Raw genomic sequence first — 21,108 nt, 5'->3', positions numbered from 1 at the left:
TGTCAAAGAGCTATACTTGACTTTTTCTCTTTTCTTTCTTTTCTTTTTCAAGGCTCTCTTTTCAGATAATGAATAGAATTTTTCTCGTTGTAAGCTCACACATCTATTACATTCTCCTGTTTGAATAGTTTATTTGAGTGTGTTTATATAGCTTTAAAAAAGTAGTCATTACATTTTGAAATCGTAGCCTTTTTAAAATGTGAAATGTTATGTCATTTCAAAAACATCTTTTAGAGAAATTCGAGAATGCCTTTTTCCATAAAAGTAAAATATAGGGTACACTTAGTCATTGTAATATTTTAGGTAATACATATTTTATGTAAAAAGTCTATTTCTTATAATAGTACATTGAACGTTGGATTTGTAGTTTTGTCTTTATTCTAATTAATGATTTGAGGTACATAAGTACTTCTTTACCTTAAATGAGTGTAAGTACAATGAGTGCTTTGAGATATTTATTTGTACATAGTCATGTCAAGTGTTTTCTTTATGTTGTGTTTTTCAAAGTCTTCAGAGAGAATGAGGACTACAAGAAAGTCGACATTCTTGAGAAGGATATTAACAAGGATTTCTTACAGAAGGTATTTAATGCTTGTACAAAGAGAATGATGACTTCAAGTAAGTCGACATTCTAAGGTTTTGTAAAAAAGGTAACTAGAGTCTTTATCAAAATATTTTATATTTGTTTTCTTTGTATAGTCGATTTTCATGTTTTGTCTTTTACCTATATTTTAAAATTATTTCTTTAAAGGAGATAACTAGAGTCTTTTCAAAACATATTATATTTGTTTTCTTTATGTAGCCGATTTCATGTTTTGTCTTTTTCCATATTAAAAAAATATTTCTTTAAAGAGGGTAATTAGAGTCTTTTCAAAAACATATTATATTTGTTTTCTTTATGTAGCCGATTTTATGTTTTGTCTTTTTCCTACATTTCTTTTCATGTTGTCTTGTATATGATGTAAGGTACAATTATTACTTTTTGAAATCATGTCAAAAATATCTTTTTCATAATTGGTTGTAAGGAGGTACAATTATTAGTTTTCAAAAAGTAGCTTTTTGAAACTATCGTATACTTTTATGATATAGTTTTTATGAATGAGTATGTAATATGCAATATGCATGTTTCTGAAGGTTCTGTTACATATGACTCTAAAGAAGAAAAAAGTCTTCATCTTGAGGTAGCCGATCTCTTCATTTGAACTTTAGGAATGCATGGCTCATCAAGCTTTTTCTTCAAGGAGTATGATTGCACTAGTTGTACTTGAACAGGAAGTCTCCATCCTTTTTGGGTGAGATATCCTTGCATCAAATACTCGTTAGTTTTATGGCAAAACATATTCAGTCATAATATAACATTTTTCAAGATGACATATTATCATATCATATAAAATCAAATACGACAGTGTATCATATTATGTGACATCAAAACAGAGTTTCTCAACATTCTCCCCCTTTTTGATGATGACAAAATATGCTCCCCCTGTCAAAAAGACATTATGCATAGAAATAATAATATGATAAAATATTTGAAAAATGTTTAAAGAGAGTATTTCTCCAATAATGGAGACAGGTTTTCTCCCCCTTTGTCATAGACAAAAAGGAAGGGATCAGAGTAAGAGAGTTATTACAGACCCAAAAGTAATTAAATATTACAGTCAAAAAGTAATTAAAAGTTATTACAGACCCAAAAAAATAAGTTTATCCCGAAGGTGGAGTATGTTGATGTGTTCGGTTGACTTGATCCGACTGGAGGGTCCGTAGAGTTTGCTGCAACGAGGCTTGACGGCGAAGAATACGATCCTGAGAGCGCTGGACATCCATCAGAGCAGGGAAGTAATTGAAGGTGGATGTTGGATCTTCTTCATCAGAGCCGGGCATGTGCAGGGACCTTAGATTGAAGGTGGTAGCATCGAGGACCTGAGAGGGATGGAGGATGACTTCGTTGTGAAGGGGTACTTTGAAGTATTTGAGAATGGGAGTTATGAAACACCCGAAAAGAAGAGGCTTGAATTTCTGATAACGAATAAAAAAGTTGAAAAGAATGGAGGACCAGTTTATCAGAGTAGAAGAAAAAATTGCGTATATAAGAAGAAAGATTTTTCGTGGAACTAATCCCTTGCGGGGAAGCTTGGGATAGATGTTGTGGAGAAGAATCTGGGCAAGTAATTGAGCATGAGGTTGGAGATTCCTCATGTGCCAGGGAAGTGGATAACAGTTGGTGCAGAGAAGAATTTTTCGGAGTACCGATCGTTCGATTGGTACTATGGTGTTGAGGTCTGTGCCGGTGGAAGGTAGGTTTAGAATTCTACCTAGTGAGGAAGTACGAAAGATCATCAGTTGTCCGCGAACTTTGGTGGTGATAGTCGTTTGTTCATGTTCAGTAGAAAAGTTTGTATAGAACAGTCGAACTAGTTCAGGATAATAGGCAGCGTGGGATGAAGATCCTAGTAGATGTTTGAGTTCGGAGAGATAGTTGTCTAAGTCAAATAGCATGAAGTCTTCATAGTGAACTAATCTTCCTTCATGAATGGGTCGAGAGCAAAGTAGGTTGTAGTCATGAAAAAGATCGGGATACCTTAGATCTGCGGCAGTGATTGCAGAATTTGAAGAGGAAGCCATTGCAAAAGAGAGTTGAGAGTGGAGGAACGAGTTCAAAGTATGTATGCTATGAGTGGTAGTGGTGAGGAATGAACCAAATGTTTAAATAGAAGAGGGAAATAATTGTGACAATAATTGAATGACAATGAAAGTGAATGATTTTTGGATTGTAGTTTGAATAAGGAAATTCGTGAGTTGTAAGTTAAGGGGCTTGTGAATGATAAATCAAATCAATGGTGGAAGATAGTGTATTATATTGGTGTGTATTTTAAGAAGGACATAGATTTGAACAAATTTGTATGAATTTTACTATGGGTGAGTTTATCGACTAGTGAGACAAGTCATTAATAGAGTATGGGGTGTCATGTTTTGAACTTGAGAGAGTGAATAATTCAAAAAGTTTAAAGGAATAGTTATAGAGTGAAGAAAATAATGGCCTAATAAAACAAGCAACCTTTTTTCCATGATTTTACTTTATGTGGAAGTATTCCTAATTCGTGAATGGAGAGTTTGGAATAGGACAACCCATAGGGTATGAGTGAGAGACAATAATAATTTTTATTTATATATATTGATAAGCGTGAAAGGAGAGTGAATAGACATAAAAAGATGATACGCATGTGTAAAAAAATGAGAAAGGTTATAAAGGACAACAATCACTTGATTTAGATATGACATAAAGTAGAGTTAGATTAGCCAATAGATAAAGTTTTGCTTGAAGACAAGACTTTTATGAATCTCGATTTAAGAGAGATATAAAATATATGAGAGAGTCATGGTCACGGATGGAAAGTCACTTCTTATGGGATAAGGAGAGAAAGAGGAAATAAAAAGGGTGGTACTAGTAGTGTTAGAAACAATAGAGGACAAGTTGTCGACAAAGGAGAGTTTAAAATATTATTTCATAAAGGATGTGACAGGATGATAATAGATTATACTTAAGCTATGAAATAACCGATGATATAGTAAAAGTTTACGTGAAATATAACCACTTAAAAGGTGATAAAAAAAAATAATCACTTTAAATTTTTCATAAGAGGGTTTAAGATTTTCGAGAAGAATATTGATAAAAGGTCATGAAAGGGAATATATCACATGAAGATAATTAATTAAGAATAATAATTAAAGTCATGAGGAATCATGTTTGGAGGCCGGCTAGCTTATCGTATGAGAGGTTGTCATAAAAAGACAAAAGATATAGAAGGTGTAATGAAATGAGTGATGTGATCCAAGTCATGATGGCTTTTTACTTAAAGTAAATGGTTCTTATGGATATACGTAAAAGGAGATAGGACAAGAAGTCATTATGAGAGTGTACTTGAAAGATGACAAGTTGAAAGACATAAAGAATGTGTCATGATGAATGTGTTTCTATGAGTATTGAGAGTATACGAAAATATGAAAACATAGTTTGACTTTGAATAGTAAAACAAACACACACAAAAAATTGATAAGAAAAAGCCTTTTAAAATAAGATTTTATCAAAAGCAATAATCTTAATAAGTGTGATTAATTTATAAGTCACTTAGTTTGCATATTCCTAGTTCTCTTCTAATACGTGTGAAGTCTTCATGTTTTAATGGTTTAGTGAATATGTCTGCTAACTGTTGATTAGTGGGTATGAATTCCAGTTTAATTATTTTGTTTAAGACTTGTTCTCTTAAGAAGTGGTGTCTTATTTGAATGTGCTTAGTTCGTGAGTGTAGGATAGGATTTTTAGACAAGTTTATAGCACTAGTATTATCACAGAAGATGGTTGTATTTTCAAAATTTAAACCAAAATCTTTTAAGGTTTGTTTCATCCAAATAACTTGTGTACAGGCTAGGCTAGCAGCTATATATTCGGCTTCAGTAGTTGATAAGGATACACAGTTTTGTTTCTTACTGAACCATGATACAAGTGAGTGCCCTAGCATATGACATGTTTCACTTGTGCTTTTTCTATCAGATTTATTTCCAGCAAAGTCAGCATCGCTGTATGAGATTAGATCAAATGTAGAGGATTTTGAATAGAATAATCCAAAATCAACTATGTCTTTTAAATATCTCATTATTCTTTTTACAGCTTTAAGATGTGATTCTTTTGGATTTGACTGAAATCTAGCACACAAGCAAACACTGAACATAATATCTGGACGGCTAGCAGTTAAATATAGAAGTGATCCTATCATACCTCGGTATACCTTTGTATCAACAGACTTACCATCTTCATCTTTGTCCAGAATAGTAGTAGTGCTCATAGGAGTAGATTTTGAAGCAGTTGAGTTCATGTTGAACCTCTTCAGAAGTTCACGAGCATACTTAGATTGATTGATGAAAACTCCATCCTTGGTTTGCTTAATATGCAGTCCAAGAAAGTAGGTGAGTTCTCCCATCATACTCATTTCAAATTCTTTCTGCATGGACTTAGAAAATTCTTCACAAAGAGTGCTGTTAGAAGATCCAAAGATGATATCGTCTACATATATTTGAACAATTAGGGTATGATTATTCACTATTTTAACAAATAATGTAGAGTCTGCTTTGCCTACAGAAAAACTAATTTTTAACAGAAAGGTTTTAAGTCTATCATACCAAGCACGAGGTGCTTGTTTTAAACCATACAAAGCACGTTTGAGTTTTAAAACATGATCTGGATATAGTTCATTTTCAAATCCTGGAGGTTGTTTTATATAAACTTCTTCATTTATAAATCCATTTAGAAATGCACTTTTAACATCCATTTGATATAATTCGAAATCCATATAGCTTGCATATGCTAAAAACATTCTAATAGATTCAAGTCTAGCAACAGGAGCAAATGTTTCATCAAAGTCAATACCTTCCTCCTGGTTGTATCCTTGAGCTACTAGTCTTGCCTTATTTCTTACAACATTACCTGTTTCATCTAGCTTGTTTCTGAAGATCCATCTTGTCCCAATGATTGGATGATCCTTTGGTCTTGATACAAGATTCCAAACTTCATTCCTTTGGAATTGATTCAGTTCTTCAATCATGGCTAGCATCCAGAACTCATCGATGATGGCTTCATCAATCTTCTTTGGTTCAAGTTGAGAAATGAATGCCATATTTGCAATTCGTTCTAACTGAGCTCTAGTCTGAACCCCCTTTGACAGTTCTCCCAAAATCTGCTTTTGAGGATGATCTTTGATATCGACAAATGTTCTTTGATGATCATCTTCATTTGACTTAGCTGTGTTATCTAAAAATAAATCTGTACTTTCAACATCATCATCGTTAGTTTGCTTATGAACAGATTGATCAATAGATTCACAGAAACTAACATGCATAGATTCTTCAATAGACTTAGAACACTTATTGAAAACCCTGTATGCTTTACTATGACTTGAATATCCTAAAAATATGCCTTCAATAGATATAGCATCAAATTTATCTAAGCTATCTTTTGTGTTTAGGATAAAGCATTTACAACCAAAGACTTTGAAATATTCTATTCTTGGAGTTCTGTCATAGCATAGTTCATAGGGAGTTTTATTTAATAAGGGTCTAATGAGAACTCTATTTGTTATGTAGCATGCAGTATTAACAGCTTCTGCCCAAAAAGATTTAGCAAGATTATTGTGTTGGAGCATAGTTCTAGCAAATTCCTGAAGGGTTCTATTCTTTCTTTCTACTACACCATTTTGAGGTGCAGCTCTAGGAAAGGCAAAGTTATGAGAAATACCATGCAAGTTACAAAAATTTTCAAAAAGTTCATTTTCAAATTCTCCTCCATGGTCACTACGGATTTTAACAATAGAACAAGATTTTTCATTTTGTAATTTTTTACATAAAATTTCAAATTGACAAAACGTATCACTTTTGTTTTTCAAAAATATTACCCAAGTAAATCTTGAGTAGTCATCTACAATGACAAAAACGTATTTATTGTGATTATGACTAGCTACCCTAGAAGGACCAAAAAGATCCAGGTGGAGAAGCTCTAGAGGTCTTTTGCTAGAAATGATATTTTTTGATTTAAAAGATGATTTGGACAGTTTTCCTAATTGACATGCATCACAAAAATAATCCTTTTTAAAAGATATTTTGGGTAACCCACGTACTAACTTATTTTTAGCTAATTTAGACATGTACTTAGAATTTACATGACCCATTCTCATGTGCCATAAATGTTGAGAGTCATTATTAGCTATAAGGCAATGTTCTGTGATGTTTTCTAGGTATAGTTCATATATATTATTCTTGTTGTTATCAAACCTTTGTTGTTATCTACAATTATCAAACCTTTGTTGTTATCTACAAAGGTGACGGTTCCTCCTTCTTTATGATGAAGAACAACAAAAAGGTCTGGATGTCCTATCATGTGTTTTGAACATCCACTGTCTAGAATCCATCTGTTCTTCTTATTTGGAGCCTGCAAATCATCAAGTAAAATTTTCTTTTGGTACCCAATCGGGTCCCTTTTTGTTAGACCTTGGAACCCATATCCATTTGCATTTGGGTTTGTCTACAACCTTAGAGGAGTTAAAAGAATTATAATACTCCTTGTTTGGTTCAGACGAACTTTTCACAAACGTGGTCTTTTGATTCACACAAGAAGGCTTGTTGAAATGAGAGTAGCCAATACCATTCTTGTAGAAAGAGACTTTCTGAGAGGATAAGAGTTTATCCAAGTTCTCTTTACCTTTAGTAAACTTAAAAACCGTTTTCATGAGGTTCTCAGTTTTACTTTTTAGCTCTGAAATTTCTACTTGCATATTTTTAGTTTTGGAGCTAGTAGAAGAGATTTCAGACATAAGCATTAAGTTTTTCTTTTTCAACTCAGAATTTTCACTGCTGAGTTTTTCATTTCTCTGGGAAAGCTCTAGATTTTCAGATTTTAAAGCTTTATTTTTTAAACTCAATTTTCTAGATTCTTCAAATAGTTCTTGAAAAGCATCTAGAAGTTCTTCAAAGGAAAACTCAGAGATTTCACTTACCGAACTTTCGTTTGCCATGAAGCACATATTTGCAGTTTCGGCTTCATCATCACTTGACTCTTCACTGGTGGATGGTTCTGAATCATCCCATTGAGCATGCAGAGCCTTTTTCTTGAAGAACCTCTTCTTTGGTTCCTCAGTCTTGGACTTTCTTTTGAGAAGGGGACAGTCACGTCTTAAGTGGCCTGGCTTATTACACTGATAGCACATGGGATCTTCTTTAGGATCTTTTCTTTCCTTGTGCCTGTTTGGAAGCCGGATCCTTCTCATGAAGCGCTGGAATTTTCTGGTAAGTAGCGCAATTTCAGATTCTTTATCTGAGTCTTCATTCACAGATAGAGCTGGGAAAGCTAGCGTTTTCTTTACTGGTTGCTCTTTTTCCCTTCTTTCTTTCATGTGGACTTAATAGGCCATAAGATTGCCTATTAAGTCGTCCAAAGTAAGCTTAGATAAATCTTGAGCTTCTTCAATAGCTGTAGTCTTCTTCTCCCAATCAGTTGTGAGAGATCTCAAGATTTTCTTCACCTTTTCTGTCTGGGAATATGTTACACCCAGAGATTTTAGATCGTTGGTGATGTTGGTGAATCTGGTAAACATCTCTGTGATGGGTTCATCTTTGTTCGTTTTGAACAACTCATATTTTCTAACAAGAGATGAGATTTTGGCTTCTTTTACTTTGTTGGTTCCTTCATGAATAATCTTCAAAGAATGCCAAATGTCATATGCAGATTCACATATAGATATTTTGTTGAATTCATTCTGATCAAAGGCACAATATAAGGCATTCATAGCCTTTGCATTTAGGTTTGCCATTTTCTTTTCTTCATCAGACCATAAGTTATAGTCTGCGGATGGAGATGTGTATGGATGCTCAATAATTTTCCATACAGCAAAGTCTATGGATTTGAGAAAGATAGTCATTTTGCACTTCCAGTATCCATAGTTGGAGCCATTGAAGAAAGGAGGACGAGATGCGTGTTGACCTTCAATATCACGAGCATAAGAGGTAGATGCCATTTGTGCTGGAAGACTTGTTATGTCGAAACCAGCAAACTTGCTCTGATACCAAATGAAATTCCACTAGAGGGGGGTGTGATCATCGCAAAAAAAAATTTCTCTTTGTAATATTCTCTCTTTTCCTTTCCATCCTCTTATTTTCCTCCTTTTTGAAGGGAGGAAAGGTAAAAGAACGGAAAGAAAGAGAGAAGAGAAAAGAAAGAAGAGAAGGGAAAAGGAAACTCTTTTGCGGGTCTCACTTGACCTAAATTTTGAAGATTTTTGAAATAACTCGCGTCCGTTTTTGAAATATTTGCGGGAAAACTGGGAGACGGGATCCGCTCGTCGGTACGAGGTTCGACCGTTCCTGGCGCCTTTACCAGGGGTAATCGAACCAAGGGTCGAATTGATGCCTTTTGTTTTGCTAAGAAATTATCTAAGTTTTTATCCTAAGTCTAAATGCACAAAGAATCATGTTTGTGCAAATGAAAAGATGTATGCTCTTTTGAAAATGTTTTGAAGAATTTCCAAGTATTTCTGATAAAGTGAAGAAATGATTTCTAACTTAGAACTTAAGATTAAAGTTCTAAGTCTTTAGAATAATCATGAGCTTGGGAAAATAAATCTGGATTTTGAAAAGTGATTTTGAAGTTTTGAGATAAAAGAAGAAGAAAGGAATCTTCAAAGTCATAAATGGACTTTGAGTCAGAATGAAAATGGAATTGAATCAAATAGAAAGATGGAATTGGGAAATCTGAATAAATTTGAGAAATGGAATTGATTTAAAAAAAAGTTGGAATTTCAAGATGAAATCCGAGTCCAAGATCTGGATTCTGAATAGAATTCAAAGTTGAATTTTGAATTTAGGATCTAAAATGGGAACTTGATTTGAAATCTGAAATAAAGTGGAATTGATTCTAAGAATTGGAATTAAGGTGGAATTTGAATCTGAGTGGAGTTGGATTCAAGATTTGGAATCCAAGATGGTATTTGGATCTGAGATCCAAGACAGAGTTGGAAGATGGAGTTGGATCTGAGATTCAAGGTAGAATTGGACTTTGACCATCTTCGTCAATATTTGAACTGAGTCTTTTGTCTGGTATATACTCTCTTTCCCTTATCTCGAGTCTGTAGGTCTTTGACCATCTTCGTCAATATTTGAACTGAGTCTTCTGCCGGGACTCCATCTTTAGGCTTGTTGACTGATTCAGGTTCCTCTGCCACCTTCTTGACTTGTCGCAGATGTTTCGGGACAAATACAAACTGTTCTTCTTCGGAATCCTCTTCTCCTGACTCTGAACCCTCTGAGGTGTTGTTCTGCTGGACCCTCTTCTTGTTGATCCTGACATGCTTCTTCCCTGGCTTTCTCTTGGTCTTGCTCTTAGAGGATGTCTTCTTTGAACTTGCCCCAGCTTGCTCGGACATCATTTTTGCCATCATTTTTTGAAAGATCTTATACATTGCCGGGCCAACATCATCTTTCTCTGAATTATGCTTTCGAGACAATCTGGAAGAGTTTATTTCTTCCACTTCGCTGTCATTGTGCTGGTGAGCTGCCCTTCTTCTTGCTCTCGTTTGAACCATGATGAAACGTTGACGTTTTCACTGATGAATAGAATGGGAGGTTTTTAGAAAAAGACTTAGGAAGGAAATTTTAATGAAGGATGGAATCACAAATTAGACAATGAAAATATCCCATTACGAGGGATCGGGTTGTCACCAAAATTTGCGACAACCCCATTGTTTTTCTGAAAAAAAGATAAACAAGTAAAATATGGCAAAAAAGTTTAATTTTGAAAAAGGACATCTCCTGACAAAGATGTTTTATTGTAAATGAGGATAAGAAATAGAATATAGAAAATGATTTCAAAATTTTTGAAGAATTGCAAGCAGGATAAAAAAGAATTTAGAAGAAATTAAGAGAAGAAAAAGGAAAATACACCTGGGTTTTTAAAACAAAGAGGAAATTTTGAATAATAATATACCCAGGGTTTTGGAAAATATAGGGAATACAAAATATCATGCAATCATAGATATACAAACAAGAATGCACAAACGACACTCCCTAGAGGCTGACTCTAAATGCAATATTTTGAAATGGCTTGTAGGACCTTAATCCTAACTCTAGGGTTTAGATCATCTGATTTCAATCAAGATATGCCGATATACTCAAGCCAAGGCTCGAAGTACGTGGCATAGAATTATTCCTTCGGTTCTAAAGTAATGGCTTCCCAACATCCTTGAGCACCTACCGATATACCTCAGACTATGGCCCTTAGGTACGTGGTAGGGGGGCGCGAACCCAAATAAGTGGCCCAGTTGTGAGGCTCTCTCCCGAACTATGGTTTAGTGAGACAGCCCAGCAACGTGAAGACCGGGACAATATAGGTAAGGAGGTTTTCAAAATATGGGCAACATGCAAGAAATCAGAAGGCTCTAATGCAAGTCCTAAAGAGATAGATTAAAATGAAGAGAAGCATACACTTGCATACATTGTTTTGCATTCAATCCCTAAAATTGAGGAGAGTTGCATTTAAGACCTAAGTCTAATGTGAACATGAATAATCTCTTCAATATGGTCCTACCAAACCATACTTAAATCCTATATGCAATGATGTCTGTTTAGGACAAAATCTAGGCTCCTAAGGTTTTGCATGAAAATGTAGATGACATTTTGAAGAATAAAGACTTAGATAATGTCAAAGCAAAAGAAAAGGCATTAAATTCGACCGAACAAAGACGGGTCCCATCACGGTCGCCAAACCTGTGATCATCGCAAAAAAAAATTTCTCTTTGTAATATTCTCTCTTTTCCTTCTCTTTTTCTTCTCTTTTCCTTTCCATCATCTTATTTTCCTCCTTTTTGAAGGGAGGAAAGGTAAAAGAACGGAAAGAAAGAGAGAAGAGAAAAGAAAGAAGAGAAGGGAAGAGGAAACTCTTTTGCGGGTCTCACTTGACCTAAATTTTGAAGATTTTTGAAATAACTCACCTCCGTTTTTGAAATATTTGTGGGAAAACTAGGAGACGGGATCCGCTCGTCGGTACGAGGTTCGACCGTTCCTGGCGCCTTTACTAGAGGTAATCGAACCAAGGGTCGAATTGATGCCTTTTGCTTTGCTAAGAAATTATCTAAGTTTTTATTCTAAGTCTAAATGCACAAAGAATCATGTTTGTGCAAATGAAAAGATGTATGCTCTTTTGAAAATGTTTTGAAGAATTTCCAAGTATTTCTGATAAAGTGAAGAAATGATTTCTAACTTAGAACTTAAGATTAAAGTTCTAAGTCTTTAGAATAATCATGAGCTTGGGAAAATAAATCTGGATTTTGAAAAGTGATTTTGAAGTTTTGAGATAAAAGAAGAAGAAAGGAATCTTCAAAGTCATAAATGGACTTTGAGTCAGAATGAAAATGGAATTGAATCAAATAGAAAGATGAAATTGGGAAATCTGAATAAATTTGAGAAATGGAATTGATTTAAAAAAAAGTTGGAATTTCAAGATGAAATCCGAGTCCAAGATCTGGATTCTGAATAGAATTCAAAGTTGAATTTTGAATTTAGGATCTAAAATGGGAACTTGATTTGAAATCTGAAATGAAGTGGAATTGATTCTAAGAATTGGAATTAAGGTGGAATTTGAATCTGAGTGGAGTTGGATTCAAGATTTGGAATCCAAGATGGTATTTGGATCTGAGATCCAAGACAGAGTTGGAAGATGGAGTTGGATCTGAGATTCAAGGTAGAATTGGACTTTGACCATCTTCGTCAATATTTGAACAGAGTCTTTTGTCTGGTATATACTCTCTTTCCCTTATCTCGAGTCTGTAGGTCTTTGACCATCTTCGTCAATATTTGAACTGAGTCTTCTGCCGGGACTCCATCTTTAGGCTTGTTGACTGATTCAGGTTCCTCTGCCACCTTCTTGACTTGTCGCAGATGTTTCGGGACAAATACAAACTGTTCTTCTTCGGAATCCTCTTCTCCTGACTCTGAACCCTCTGAGGTGTTGTTCTGCTGGACCCTCTTCTTGTTGATCCTGACATGCTTCTTCCCTGGCTTTCTCTTGGTCTTGCTCTTAGAGGATGTCTTCTTTGAACTTGCCCCAGCTTGCTCGGACATCATTTTTGCCATCATTTTTTGAAAGATCTTATACATTGCCGGGTCAACATCATCTTTCTCTGAATTATGCTTTCGAGACAATCTGGAAGAGTTTATTTCTTCCACTTCGCTGTCATTGTGCTGGTGAGCTGCCCTTCTTCTTGCTCTCGTTTGAACCATGATGAAACGTTGACGTTTTCACTGATGAATAGAATGGGATGTTTTTAGAAAAAGACTTAGGAAGGAAATTTTAATGAAGGATGGAATCACAAATTAGACAATGAAAATATCCCATTACGAGGGATCGGGTTGTCACCAAAATTTGCGACAACCCCATTGTTTTTCTGAAAAAAAGATAAACAAGTAAAATATGGAAAAAAGTTTAATTTTGAAAAAGGACATCTCCTGACAAAGATGTTTTATTGTAAATGAGGATAAGAAATAGAATATAGAAAATGATTTCAAAATTTTTGAAGAATTGCAAGCAGGATAAAAAAGAATTTAGAAGAAATTAAGAGAAGAAAAAGGAAAATACACCTGGGTTTTTAAAACAAAGAGGAAATTTTGAATAATAATATACCTAGGGTTTTGGAAAATATAGGGAATACAAAATATCATGCAATCATAGATATACAAACAAGAATGCACAAACGACACTCCCTAGAGGCTGACTCTAAATGCAATATTTTGAAATGGCTTGTAGGACCTTAATCCTAACTCTAGGGTTTAGATCATCTGATTTCAATCAAGATATGCCGATATACTCAAGCCAAGGCTCGAAGTACGTGGCATAGAATTATTCCTTCGGTTCTAAAGTAATGGCTTCCCAACATCCTTGAGCACCTACCGATATACCTCAGACTATGGCCCTTAGGTACGTGGTAGGGGGGCGCGAACCCAAATAAGTGGCCCAGTTGTGAGGCTCTCTCCCGAACTATGGTTTAGTGAGACAGCCCAGCAACGTGAAGACCAGGACAATATAGGTAAGGAGGTTTTCAAAATATGGGCAACATGCAAGAAATCAGAAGGCTCTAATGCAAGTCCTAAAGAGATAGATTAAAATGAAGAGAAGCATACACTTGCATACATTGTTTTGCATTCAATCCCTAAAATTGAGGAGAGTTGCATTTAAGACCTAAGTCTAATGTGAACATGAATAATCTCCTCAATATGGTCCTACCAAACCATACTTAAATCCTATATGCAATGATGTCTGTTTAGGACAAAATCTAGGCTCCTAAGGTTTTGCATGAAAATGTAGATGACATTTTGAAGAATAAAGACTTAGATAATGTCAAAGCAAAAGAAAAGGCATTAAATTCGACCGAACAAAGACGGGTCCCATCACGGTCGCCAAACCTGTGATCATCGCAAAAAAAAAATTCTCTTTGTAATATTCTCTCTTTTCCTTCTCTTTTTCTTCTCTTTTCCTTTCCATCCTCTTATTTTCCTCCTTTTTGAAGGGAGGAAAGGTAAAAGAACGGAAAGAAAGAGAGAAGAGAAAAGAAAGAAGAGAAGGGAAGAGGAAACTCTTTTGCGGGTCTCACTTGACCTAAATTTTGAAGATTTTTGAAATAACTCACCTCCGTTTTTGAAATATTTGACGGAAAACTAGGAGACGGGATCCGCTCGTCGGTACGAGGTTCGATCGTTCCTGGCGCCTTTACTAGGGGTAATCGAACCAAGGGTCGAATTGATGCCTTTTGCTTTGCTAAGAAATTATCTAAGTTTTTATCCTAAGTCTAAATGCACAAAGAATCATGTTTGTGCAAATGAAAAGATGTATGCTCTTTTGAAAATGTTTTGAAGAATTTCCAAGTATTTCTGATAAAGTGAAGAAATGATTTCTAACTTAGAACTTAAGATTAAAGTTCTAAGTCTTTAGAATAATCATGAGCTTGGGAAAATAAATCTGGATTTTGGAAAGTGATTTTGAAGTTTTGAGATAAAAGAAGAAGAAAGGAATCTTCAAAGTCATAAATGGACTTTGAGTCGGAATGAAAATGGAATTGAATCAAAAGGAAAGATGGAATTGGGAAATCTGAACAAATTTGAGAAATGGAATTGATTTAAAAAAAAGTTGGAATTTCAAGATGAAATCTGAGTCCAAGATCTGGATTCTGAATAGAATTCAAAGTTGAATTTTGAATTTAGGATCTTAAATGGGAACTTGATTTGAAATCTGAAATGAAGTGGAATTGATTCTAAGAATTGGAATTAAGGTGGAATTTGGATCTGAGTGGAGTTGGATTCAAGATTTGGAATCCAAGATGGTATTTGGATCTGAGATCCAAGACAGAGTTGGAAGATGGAGTTGGATCTGAGATTCAAGGTAGAATTGGACTCTGGATCTAAGATCCAAAGTGAAATCAGAATTTGGATCCTAAAGAGGAATTGGATCTGAAGTCTAAGATCCAAAGTGAATTGGGTTTTAGATCCTAGAAGGGATCTAGATCTGAAGTCTGAGATCCAAAGTAGAGTTGGATTCTGGATCCTAAGAATTTGAATTTGGATCTGAAATCTGAGATCCAAAGGTAGAATAAGGATCTGGATCCTAAATGGATTTTAGATCTGTAATTGGAGATCTAAAATGGAATGAGGATTTGGATCCTAAATGGAATTTGGATCTGTGATTGGAGATCCGAAGTGGAATGGAGTTTATACTTGGAAATCTGGATCCAAGTTTAAGACTAGGATTGGACTTTGGATTTGGGCTTTTGAAAGTCCAAATGAGACTTTTGAAGATGAATCTGAGTCTTGAAAACCCAGATTGAACTTAGGAATGTTTGGATTTTGAGATTGAGAGTCAATCTCAACTTTGATTTGAAACTTGAAGAAAACTTGATTTTGAATCAGAAGATGGATCAGAAATTTCAAAGTTATATTGAACTTTGAAATTGGATGTTGAATTTTGAGTTGGAATTTTGGAATTTCAAAATTGAATGGAGAATTCGAATTTATAAATGAACTTCAAAGTCAATTTGAACTTTGAATTTTGGAGTTTGAATTTGGAATGAATCAAGAAATATAAAGATTGAATTTTGAAATTTCAAAGTCAATTTGGACTTTGAACTTGAAATTTAAATCTTTGAAATAAGATAGAAGAATGAATTAAACTATAGACTTTAAGAAAGATATTTGAGATCACTTGGATTTTGGAAAAGGATTTTGAAAAAGATGATGTAATTCTATCCTATATGATGAATGAATTTGAATAAGTTTGAAATTGGAATTCGAAAAGCTATTTCATTCTTTTAAATGAATTAAAATAAGATTGAAAATATAATACATCCTTGACTATGGTCATTGAATGTATTATATGATAATCTATATTTAAATTCAAAAGAAGAATAAAATACATTCTAGTGCTCTTATAAAATTTAAAATGAAATTAACCCTCAATATACCCTGACTATGGCCATTGGTATATATGTTGAATTAATTTTTAAATTAAACCCTGATAAAAGAGGAAAATATTTTAGGAAGATATGATGAATTTCGAAAAATGGATCCAGTGTTATTTTGTAAAAGATAAGAATGCTAAGTTTTGTCCACACCCTGACTATGGCCATTGATGTGGATCATCAACTTAGTATTAATTACCTCTTACGAAATGGTGCACGTGCCATTCGTGTTTCACCATTGTGAGAATTTGAGAAATAAAGGAAAAATGTATGAGAACAAACAATTTATAATGTCTATAATGCTCATCCATTCTATCTAGAACTGGAAATATAAATATTTTCATTATATCTAACTATTACATTATAAGGATGAATTCTGAAGAGATGGAAAACATCTATCTTGAAACAGGGAAATCCATAATCCTGCAAAATAAAGTTAGCTGAGAGATTCATATATAAAGGGACATCATGCTGTAGGCACATGATGGAATAGATACTAAGATGCACCCTGAGCTAACTAAGCTTTATGATGCATATGGAGATTTTGCAGGACCTTTAAGATGCCTATGGGAAAGTGTAAATGCTTAATGGAAAAGGCTCTATGTATGCTTGGAAGACTACAACAGTATTGAGAAGGTAAGCCACGAACTGTCATGAATATATGAGGTGGAGATGCAAAGGAGCTATGTTTGAAGTGTGACTATGAGACTGCTGGGCACTGCTAAAAAGGGGTGGCAGCAGACATTATGATGTATGCACAGGGGATATAATGTGTGAAGTAGTGATGATGGGTATAACACAGGGCTATAGGGAATGGAAGCATGGAAGTATAGGTGTGGATTGTGTGTGATATGGTGAAGTAATGAGGGATGAATCTGGTAAGGTGCTAAGGCTTCAATTGAATGACCTTATCAGTCGTACCCTTTTTTTTAGTGTATTTCCAGGGAGTTGCTCCAAAAATAAAGAAAAAAAGAAATATCTATTGACAAGGTTAGGCCTACAGACAGAAATCAAGGAGCTTCGCACGGATGTCTAGCTTTATATTCAATGCTGGTTGTCTAGGGATGGATCCGAGTACCCATATGACAGTATTCTGTTTCAACACATGCAGTTAGGAACATAGTTTAATGTGGCATCATCCCTTTCAATCTTGTATTTGACAAAATAGAATTGCAATTTTAACAGTACAGTCATGAGAAAGCATGACCAATGATATTCCCTTTTTCTTTTTTTTTTTGTCCAAGGTATTAAAACCTGGGACTCATGCTTTGAGTTCAGTATCATCATCATTGGCATGAGTAGATATGTTTGTAAACCCATCCTTTATCATCATCCCCTGACTCCAACTTTACCAGCTAGAATATGGACTGCCATTTCTCACAATTTTCACCAACAAGGCTAGCTATGATAGATATCAGAATATGGATCATGGTCGATATAGATTTCATTGAAGCTTTCACAATTTATGCAATGAAATCAAAATGTCAATCAAAACAAAATCCTTCTCTATCATTCGATTGAAGGATGAGATCTTTCAAGCCAGAAATGGATGCTAACTAAAAATTACGGGAAAGTCAATTCCTCACCTGTGATAGTGAAATGGATCGGCAGGCATCAAGGGTGCGTACCTTTTGTATTTTTGGTTGTCCTCCTGGTAATCAAAGGACCCTACTTCAGCTTTGGAGATGAAGTTCTTCACTTCGTACCTGTAACCAGATAAAATAGTTAGGATGTTTATGATGAACTGTGGTTTTTGCCTTCGCCCTAATGACGAATGACCTCAATGGCAACATATTTGCCCCTCGCTCGCAGTCAGAATGCTAACTCTTGCAAGTCTCGGCATTAACAGATTTGACCGACAGCAGGTTGGATACACAGAACCTTTATTGGTGAACCTTTATTGGTGAAGGCATCCTAACAGAGTTCAGGTAAAATTTTAAAGTTATCCTACCAGCTGGGGATAGGTAATCTCAGATTACTAAGAAATGAATGATATCATACAGTTTCTGCAGGAAATTGATTCATCGACCCCTTTGTTCTGATTCTAAACTCACCATCCGATGTGTAGAATAGCAACTGATAAAGTGCAAAGGCGCATATACTGTTACCAACGCATGCTGAATCAAATCAACCTGACTAAAGATGAACTTATACATCCCAAACCAAACCATGAATTCAATAATAATTCTACCACGAATAATTTTTAGAAGAATTTAAACCTCATTGGAACATTTTTTTTTTTATAAGCAACTGATCTTTGGAATAAGACATTCAAAATGGAATACAAGATGACGATGCATTAAGAATTTCCGATCAAAGCTTTAGAAAGGGCCGAGTTCCAGGTTTCAATAAATATATGATTAACAGACTTATCACTAGGAACAAGAGGGTATTAGATCTAAAATGGCAAAAACATGCCTAGGATGAAGGTGATGAAATTAAACTCAGAGAGAAAATGATATGTCATGAACTCAAAGGAGAGATGAACAGAGAATCGGCTGTAATTTGAAAATGCAGATAAAAAAAAGAAAAAGAAAAAGAAAAAGAATAAAATAAGACTTACTGTGTACATTGATGCAACTTGCGAAATGTAAGGGATGCCCCGAGAAAGAAAAAAAATGATGCAGGGGAGCTCGTGCTCTGTAAAGTATGATATTACACTGTTGCTGCTGATGTGTGAATAAATACCTATTTAATGAGAATGAATCATGAAATAACTGGCTTCTCTGGATGGCTAGATGGTAAAACCCTATGACGTGGCTCCCTCTGATGGAACCAGAACCAGATGAATTGTATCAACCTTACCCTTTGAAGTCATTGATAGTCATGACCTTAAGCAGACTTGGGATTTTGACATGGCAGGCTTGAACTATCGATTTGCAGGTAAGGGTATATACAGAGACATTTAGTTGCAGAAAATGAGCTGACTGCAAGAGCCTTTGTAATCCTCGGAGATGCCCAAATCAATACACCACCATCAGAGACACCTATCAAGATGGCTCCAGCGAAGATTTCATTATCATCATTGTTAGGCATTGGCGCTAACAGGGGCTCAAAACCGACGAAATGAAGGCATAAGAGGCGATGGGTTATATTTCGCAAGAACATAACCATAACTGTATCTCATCAATTCCAAAGGTTCTAACACAAATTAGTAAAAGAACGAACACAATGAAACGAAAGGGGAGCACCAAAATAAAATTATAATAAACAAGATAAGTTAGGCAAAGTTATTTGATGAAACAAATCATTACAATGAATCGAAATAGCCACAAGCAATGAAATTCAATGACAGGTAGATCGATAGGAAAATCAGGTTAAGATTCAAACGAGCTACATGCAACCAATGAATCCCGATGGCCTAAGGAAAACGAAAATGGACAATTAGAAAAAATGTTGGAATACAACGATTCCATTGATGTTGCACCGTGCAAATCGATTGGCTATATGCCAATCGGGTTTTACAATATGTGCGATTGTTGAGATAAAATATGAAATCGAAAAAGGAGAACAGGATCAAAGGGGAAAAGCATTCTTACCTGGATTGCTGTTATTGCTAAGATAGGAAACATTTCAGTCAATCAAAGGAGAAGCGTAGATGAGGCTGACTTTGCTGCAGGGTTGATTCTCCTTCGGTAATGCTCAAAAAGAAGAAACAGAAAGGTGTGAAGAATGAAGCAAGAGTTCTTCAGCCGATCCCTGCGAGGATACAGACTAATGGGAGGTCTGGCTTTTTACATGGTATTGTCACTATCCCTCCGATATCCTTAACATCCTATGATTTTGCTGAGATTTTCAGAAGGTGGGGTTTCCTTCAAGCCCTACGCAGAAGGAGCTCTGATTGCAGCAGGGAGTTTTGAGATGGATACTGCGTTCGACTGTAAGGCTTCCTGTAGCTTTGTTACCGGAATAATCAACCAAATGACAGAAGAAGAAGAGGAAAAAGGGAAGAAAGAAAGCAGAGGAAGAAGGAAAGGCCGGGTGGAGGGGTGAAGCGCGATGGCCGTAGGGTTTTGCCTCTATCAATTCTTAAAGAAGAGGAAGAAGCCTCTCGAAGGGGGGTTTGTTAGAGATGAGAGGTGAATGGAGGATCTGGGCGATGGTTTCACGATGGAGGGTGCGCCATGGTGAAGAGAGAATGGAGAAGGGTGCGGCTGGGTTTTTCCCCTTTTCCTTTCTTACAAAAGATTTTACAAAAACCCTAAAAGAAAAAATTATCGAGGCGCCCCTTTGTTTTTCAAGATTTTATAAAGAGGGGGGGGGGGTTCCCGAGGTTTTTAGCAAAAATTGTTTTCCAAAAGGCTCAAAATCATTTGTTTTTCTCATAAATTTTCCAATTTTTTTGAATTTTATGTTATTTCTCAATTTTTTTGTATTTTTAAGTAAAAATCTTAAGGTTTGTGCGAAAACAAAGATTAAAACCATTTTTTTTGTGTTTTTGCAAAAATATTTACAAAAATGAATTTTTCTGAGAATTTAAAAGCTATTTTGAGAAAATTTCTTCAGAAAATGCAGTAGGACTCGGGTTTTGAGGAAATATGGATTTAAAGTATTGAATTCGGATCCGGGTTTGAAATTTGAATATATTAATATGGATTTTAATTCAGAAAATCTGAAGAAATGACTTGATTTTCTCAGAAAACAGGGCTAGGGGCAAAAGGGTCATTTTTACAAAATTTGAAAATTTTGGGGTGTTCACAGGGGGTGAATAGTGAAATACGATAAAGATCGATAAAATAAAATAATCAGGCAATAAAGCACAACACATAAAACACAGAATTTATACTGGTTCGGTCAATACCCAGACCTACATCCAGTCCCCAAGCAAACCACTTGAACTTTCCACTATAACATCCGAGTCACCGGATAAATAGTACAACACCCTCTTCCTCAGAGGTCTTCTTCTCTCAATAGAGAAGGGGCACACCCTCTTCCACAGAGGTCTTCTTCTCTCAACAGAGAAGGACAACACCCTCTTTCTCAGAGGTCTACTTCTTTCAACAAAGAAGGAATACAGTGAATAACAGAAAGTTACAATACTTCCTATAGAACCTTCAGAATAATATGAATG

This window comes from Nuphar pumila, chromosome 7 (assembly GCF_984573655.1).
Source record: "Nuphar pumila chromosome 7, dmNupPumi1.hap1.1, whole genome shotgun sequence".
NCBI classification, from domain to species: domain Eukaryota; kingdom Viridiplantae; phylum Streptophyta; class Magnoliopsida; order Nymphaeales; family Nymphaeaceae; genus Nuphar; species Nuphar pumila.
Note: the sequence above shows the minus strand (reverse complement) of the source record.